This window comes from Pteropus vampyrus, unplaced genomic scaffold (assembly GCF_000151845.1).
Source record: "Pteropus vampyrus isolate Shadow unplaced genomic scaffold, Pvam_2.0 Scaffold105, whole genome shotgun sequence".
In the NCBI taxonomy this organism is placed as follows: domain Eukaryota; kingdom Metazoa; phylum Chordata; class Mammalia; order Chiroptera; family Pteropodidae; genus Pteropus; species Pteropus vampyrus.
Genome location: NW_011888886.1, coordinates 469,060 through 476,058, shown reverse-complemented (window position 1 = coordinate 476,058; position 6,999 = coordinate 469,060).

Here is a 6,999-nt window from a genome sequence, read left to right as displayed (position 1 = left end):
AGGAAGTATATAAAATACATAATAAATATATAAAATGTATAATAAAAGGGGGTTTATTAAAATAATAAAATCTACAGCTTTCATATATCTGTGTGAAGAAACAAAATACATATATATGTGAGAGAAAACAACGGCGAAACAAAATACTTAAGAATAAACTTAAGATATACGTGACCTACAAGAACATTTAAAAATACTCGTAAGACAGAACCATACGAGAGTATAACAAATGGAAATGCATAGTACGTATTTGCGCAAGAAAGCTCATCCTTATAAAGATGTCAGAATTTCCAAAGATGAATTATATGTGTAGTATAAATCCCATTTTTTTTTGAAGGGAAGCGATCCTAGTTTGCAGACAGGGTCCTGTTTGATTCTTCCCTGTGGAACTGTCTGGTGACATAAGGGTTTCCCAACGAAGACTCAGAGATACTTTCCGTCCACACTCCCAACATGACAAGAAAAACAGGAAAACGAAGAAGTTCCCACCTCTGTCCGCGAAGCGATTAGATTAGGTTAGTTTTTTGTTCGTTTATTTTCATGAGAAATGAGTCACTAATTTCATCCATAGAGAGTGGTATAAAAATTCTAAATAAAGTTTCATTAAATTCAATCTGACAGTATACAACAGTGATTGGATAGTGGGTAGCTGAGTGATGCTTTGATGGCTCAGTATCAGAATATCTATTAGCATGATATAACATAAATGGTTTGAAAGAAAATATGGCATTTTAATAAATGCAGAAATGATTCTAGAAATTCAGTAAGCATTCTTGAGTTTTAAAAATTATTAAGAAATTAGAAGTAAAATGCAAAGTTCTTTACCACAAAAAGACATCTGTGAAAAATCTACTGTGAACATTATACTTAATGGTGAATTGTGGAATAGTTAGCATTAAATTTAGAAAAAGATAAAAATTGTCATAACCATCAACTCTTATTCCTCAACGTTGTCTTCGGGGACTAGAACATGAGCTTTAATAACAAGAACAAAAAGTAAAATAAAATATAAAAGAACTGGCAATATCTTAAGAAAATTTTTATTTTGTTGTTGCAGATACAATTGTCTACTCAGAAAATTCACGAAAATCTATAACCTATAAGAATTAATGATTGTTTAGCAAAGTTACTAGATATGTTAGTATCATTTTTAAAAGAATGAACTTTTTTGCCAGCAAAAGCAAACATGATGTAAAAAATACACTAATCGTGTATTAGTGTATAGTGACAAAAACATAAGCTACATGGAAATCAATCTATTTGACTTCTTATAAAAAAGTCTTTTTATAAAAATTATTGATTTAGAGATTTTTCAGTTCTAGAAATGGCAGGTGAGGAAATGAAAACAAGCATTCTTACAGAAAACAACAATAGCAAAAATGTCAGATGAAATGTGAGAAAATTCTGAAAATACCAAAGAACTAGTGACATCCTAAGAGATAACTGAACTAAAATCTAAGAGAAAATGATACCTTGAAGAGGTAAATTTTACACTCAAATGTGATTTTCTTTGAAGGTATTTACTGATCAAAAAGAAACATCTGCAAAACAGATTGTGAGATGGAAAACTTAAATAAAAGTCAAGTGCCTACCTGATGCCCACCGCGCTTTACGCTGGCATTTGAAGAGGCTTCAACCACAGGGTAAATATAAATCTGAAGTTAATCGACCCTCATGTGGGTTCCAGCTGGTGTCTGCATTTCCTGGGTTTTGAACCTCAGGTCTTGAATTTGGAATCAAAGTGACCTTAGAATGTTTTCCTCAAAGCCAGGGAAGGGAAAAGGAGAATCTTCTCTGAAGAAATATTCCGTTTTCACATACCTCAAATTACTCCTACAAATAATCTTAACAATTTTGATCAAGACAAAAGTGAGCGGCCCCACAATAATGCAGGATATAATGAATGAGAAAGGAAGAAGACAGTAGATACCAGAAATACAGAAACACAGATATGGGAAGTGTACGTGAACTCTAAAGCCGCTGTACACACTGTGCTCCGAGTTCCTCGTCTAAGAGGGAAGCGCATGGTTCACGTTGTACGTTGACGAGTTAGAGAGTGTTGTGTGATTTTTCGAAGGTCCAGATCGTTAAAGGGAAGCAGGAGTTGGAATGATAACAATTCCCCATCAAACCAAACAAGGCAAGAAAGAAGAAAAGAAGCAGAGAACGAGCAGTTCTCATAGAAAGAACCGATCACATGGTTAATTTAACCCCAAATAGAAAAGTCACCACATTAAAGCAAAAGCTACTAAATGCTTCAATAAAAAGACAAAGATCATCTGAATGGTTTTTAAAAACAAAGAAAGAGAAAGCGATACATTTTATATCTAAGTGCATTACTTATGTATCGATGTGTAAAAAATTACCCCGAAACGTAGCGACTGAAAACAACATGCATTTATTAGTTTCTGTGGACCCAGATGTGGCTTCGCTGGGTCCTTCGCCTCGGCGCCCCCTCTCACAAGGCTGCACACAGGGTGCCCACGGGGACCACAGACTGCCTCTTCTGAAGGCTGGACCGAGGGAGGACCTGAGCCCAAGCTCCCTGGCCTGGCCATTGGTGAGATTCAGGTCCCTCCGGGGTACTGAACCGGTGGCTTCTGTTTCTCAGCGGCCACACTCAGTTTCTCCTTAGGCAAGCTCGCCACACAGCAGGTCACCCTCAGAGCAAACGTCGGAGGAGAGCCAGAGGGAGCGTTTGAGCAACGCAGGAGTCATGTTCTCTTTGACAGTAAGGGGAGCGATATTCCATCTCCCGAGATGCTTTATTTCTAGCGATGCATCACGAGGCCGGACTCCAGGCCGGGGCACTGCACAGGGTCCGAATGCCGGGAGGCTGGGCTCGGTGGCGGCAGCATCGCTAGGCTGCCCGACGAAGCGCGTGCGGTCTCCACGGCGGCTCTCTGATCCTGAATTCCCCGACCACGCTGCTCGCCAACCCACGTGCTGCTGGTTTCCTTTCTCGTCCTCTGTGTCCACCCCCACCCTGAAACATGTCTCCGTGAGAGCCACCGCCATGCCTGTTGTCGTAGGCGGTCCCTCATGCTTGCCGAGTGCGAGAATGAACCCGTGTACGACCAGCCTGCACCTGGGAAGCTGGCTGACCTTGGGGAAACCGGCTGACCTTGGGGAAACCGGGGGGCTGGGCCCCCTGGGAGGCGACCGCAGGGGGCAGGGCGCCTTCGGGCGGCCGCGGGGTCCGCGGACCAGGCTCCTCTGACCTATTCCACAGCCGGCGCTCGTTCCGTTTTCTGACCTCTGGCCTGGGGACAGCAGTGTGGAAAAGGAAGGGGCGGGGACGCATGATTGTGCCACGTACACTTACCAGACCGAAGCGGCCTCGCCGGGGAACAGGTGGCGGGGGAGGGAGAGGCAGGCCACAGCCCTCGCCCGCCGCGGCCCTCATGGTCACTCCGTTAATCCTCTTCTGCTTCCTCGCCGTCCCCCTCCCGGTCCCCGGCCCCTCATGTCCTCAGGGCTGCGTGTCCTCCTCCCACAGCAGCTAAGATCGCGCCCCCCCTCGCTTCATGACCTCATGGGGTTTCACTGCCCTCACTGACGGGGCTTCCGTTCCAGGCTCTGGCTTCAGTCTAGAAGGACGGGCCAAGCCCGTGCCCCCGCCCCCCATCACTCACCTGCCCGCTTTAGCGCTGAAGGTCTTGAAGCTTGTGCGGACCTGTCGGTGGCCCGCAGTGCGTCTCCCTGACCTGGACGTGCAGCGCCCGAATTGGTAAACCTCAGCGCCCTCTACGGCTGCCAGAGGCTCCACTTTGGGGGCCATGCCCTATCTTCCCATCATTTCTTATCCCTGTCCCCAAAGCATCCTTGAGCTACCTGTTAATCCAGAAAACTCCAAACTGTTAACTTCTGTAGCGACTGTGAAGGTCAGTCGCCAGCGCAGACGTTCAGATGATAAACTCACGTCACATAAAGGTGTCCGGGCACATGGCGTTTATCGTCAGGTCGCTCCGTGACCTGCACAACAGGACCAGGGGCCTGAGTTCCACTCTTGTCACTCCCATGCCCACCTGAGAGAGGGGACCGCGTCCAGCCCTCGTGGCTATTTCTTTTCTGTGGGAACGATCCACATATTTCTATGAAGCAGCCGTGTGCTTCTATGACTTGATTTTTCATTTTAGATCTTACCTGTTGACTTCCTGACGTGTAACATGAGGAACCAGCTCTCAAACGACCCCACTGCTGACGCGGACGTGCGTGTGCGTGTGCGTGTGTGCACGCTCACACACGCGTGTCCACACACCAGCTTCCCCGAGCAGTCATGATTTCTGTGCGTTACGGCCATTTTCCTTCTTGTAATTTCTTTGCTTTGTTTCAATATGTCATTTCTTTTAACCATTTAGATTTCTAATTAGTCATAATTAATGCGTCCTACACCTCCCGAACCAAAAGGGAAGACTCCTCTTAACATGCTATTTTTTTTTCCCCCTGGAAGACATTCATTAGAAGTCTCCTACGTTCTTCATTTCTCTTGGGTTAAATATTTCTTTCTTGGAATCCATCTCTTTCTCTTTCTCTTTCGTGGTTTAATTCCTCATTTATTGGAGTTCATCCTCCAACAAAGTAAAATATTGAGAACTCGTTTATCTGAAGACGTTATATACTTCTACTGAAATGAGGGTTTGAATGCAAATAGGATTCCAGGTGAAAAATAACTCTTTTCCACAATAAATTGCAGATGTTGCTCATTTTCTTCTAGCTTTTTCTGATGCTGTTTAAAAGCCCTGTTTCTGTTACCTTTTGCTGAGTAGGAAATTGTCTCAGACCTTAGTGCTTAAAAAAATAAATTCTCATTTGTCATGATTCTCTGGGTTGGCTGGTGACATTCTTGCTGGATTCATGTGGGCTGTCTCATGGGATGGCATCAGCTGGAGCATAGCCTGGGACTCGCTCAGCTCAGCTCAGCTGGAACTTTCTCTCCTCATGGTGCTTCATCCTCAAGAGGGCTGGTCTGGACTGAGTTTCCTCATGCAGTGACAATAGAGTCCAGAAAGTCAAGACCCAGGCCCAACTGCTGGGCAGTAAGCATTTGCATACAACAGCTGGGACTGTTAACGCCTGTGGCCAAGCCCCCAAGTGACTGAGAGCTGACTCCACAAGGGTGTGGCGCCTGGGAGCTTTGAGTCACTGGGTGTCATTGGAGTGACAGCCTGCAGCAATCCACCCTCTGGCACTAATCCTTTACACTTTCTTACATGCAAAACACATCAATGCCTTAACCAGACCCACACCCCAAACTCATCAAGTCAAAACAGTGAATTTGAAGTCCAAGATTTCATGATCTATGTCAGGCCCAGGTGTGGAGTAGGCTCTGTGGATGCTTCTCTCTTTGATTGAGAGAGTTTGGGAATTTAAAAGACACGTAATCTGCCTTCCGTACACCTCCACACGACGGTGAGAGGGAGACAAGGTAACTGGGGGAGACAAGACACGATGAATAGGAAGGGGCAGGAGGCACACAGACGTCACTGGGCCATAGCAATTCTGAAATCAGCTGATCACGTGCGAGGTTCCACGTCAGGTGACAGGAAATCTACCTTGCTCAGGGCTAATTCTGCTCCTCGGAAGTAGTTCTCTAATTTCTGATTTCCCATGGGGTGGGGGTCTACCCTCTGGGATTCTTCCCCCGGAAACATCTTTCCTTTCCCATAGTGACAGGCCACGCGTTTACCTGGACAGTTCTCTCAGCCTTTTTCCTGCTCGTATAAAGTTCAGAGCCCCAGAGGTGTCTTTTTTTTTTTTTTAATGCTTTCTGCCCCCGTTTTATTCCAAACTCATACAACACTTTTAAAAACCTTGTAGGCTCTCTATGAATCTGATGTGCTTCCTTCCATGTCCCCAAAAGCCATGCCCGTGGTTCTTTTGGAGTAAACGCTCTCTGCTTTGAGCCAGGAGCACAGCTGCAGTGAAACACCACTCTCAGATTCTTAGAAGTGCTTTTATTTTTTAGTTGAGAACATCTCCTACGCGGGTGTATTTCTGGGATCTTAACAAGGGATCTTATGGCCGCATCCTTGATTTACTCTTTACCTTGAGGCCATTTCTTATTTTGAGAGTCTTATGCCAGCTGGAGACCCTGGAAATGTGAAACAATTTTATTTTTCAAACTAGTACGTTTGGATTGGAAATTCTGCTTGCATACTGAGTAGTTCTCTCTTTAGATCATCTTTATCTTCCCATAGCTTATCATACTCAACCTACCGAAGCCAATTGGCACTTTCGATATTCTGCTGAGACATTTTGTCTGCATGCATAGGTTCATTCGGTACGTTTTTTTCCCCAGGTTAATGCAAACAGTTTTGTCACTTGCTTCATTCCGGCAAAGGATGGGTCGTCATCTTTTAAGTCTCTATTATCAGTTTTCATCACTGTACTTCGAGCCTCCAGTAACAATCTCTTGACTGTCCTTCTGCCCCTCCCCCGCATTGCCCAGTGACAAAGCCAACTCTCCATGCTCTCGATTGCGGTTACAGCTGCACTCGACTTTCAATCCGCTTTTCTCTTTTCGTTGTCTCCTGCTGCAAAACAAAGCACCCTAAAATTATGCAACTATGCAAAGCACGACACAAATATTTTCATTATTACTTAAGAAGACATTGGAGCTGAGGATATAAAAACTGATCTGTTTTGTGAGAATGGTGAATGAGAGTGAATAGCAAACTATTAACATTGTTCACTGATTTTTCAGAAATGTGATACCTGAAATTCTAATTATGGCCTTCTAATATTTTGCATCCCAAATAAAAGATACACTATAACAGAATTGAGAGAAAGGTATTTTATTTTGAGATGTGTTTTTAATTAGAGAGCTGATAGAAATTCTTTTACCTGGAACTTAAGACAGGTGGGTTGGTTTGCCTTTGCTCCTGAGAGTGGATTTCAGTGACAAATACCGAGGAGGCGTTTGGAGGAGCTGGTTCCCAGTGTCACCTCTGACACCAACTGTGTGGCCTTGGGACAGCCACATCATCCCTCTAGCCT